Consider the following 354-nt stretch of genomic DNA (forward strand, 5'->3'; position numbering starts at 1 on the left):
TTTTATGGCCGGATCCGCGCTCTGTCCCCCGGGGCGCCGAATGTGACTTGCTCATCGCGATGTGTAACAAGTCCCTCCTGGCAAGTGGTGGGTGGGTGGTGGGGGGGGATGGGGCCAGCGGGCGGGATGCGTTTTGTAACATCTCTAATTAGGCGAAACTGTGGTCGTGTCTCAGTCCAGGAATAACCGGCACTCGGGGCATGTCAGACTTTGAGCAGAGGTGGGTTAGTGACCTGCTCGTAAATGTTAGGGTTAAAGAGGTGCGTGTGATGGAGGGCAGCTGGAGAACTGCTTTTATCTTCTAACCACACAGAACCAAGTGGCAGATGGGAATTGATAGAGTTTGTGTTTTGG

The sequence above is a fragment of the Meleagris gallopavo genome, chromosome 10 (assembly GCF_000146605.3).
Source record: "Meleagris gallopavo isolate NT-WF06-2002-E0010 breed Aviagen turkey brand Nicholas breeding stock chromosome 10, Turkey_5.1, whole genome shotgun sequence".
Classification (NCBI taxonomy): Eukaryota; Metazoa; Chordata; class Aves; order Galliformes; family Phasianidae; genus Meleagris; species Meleagris gallopavo.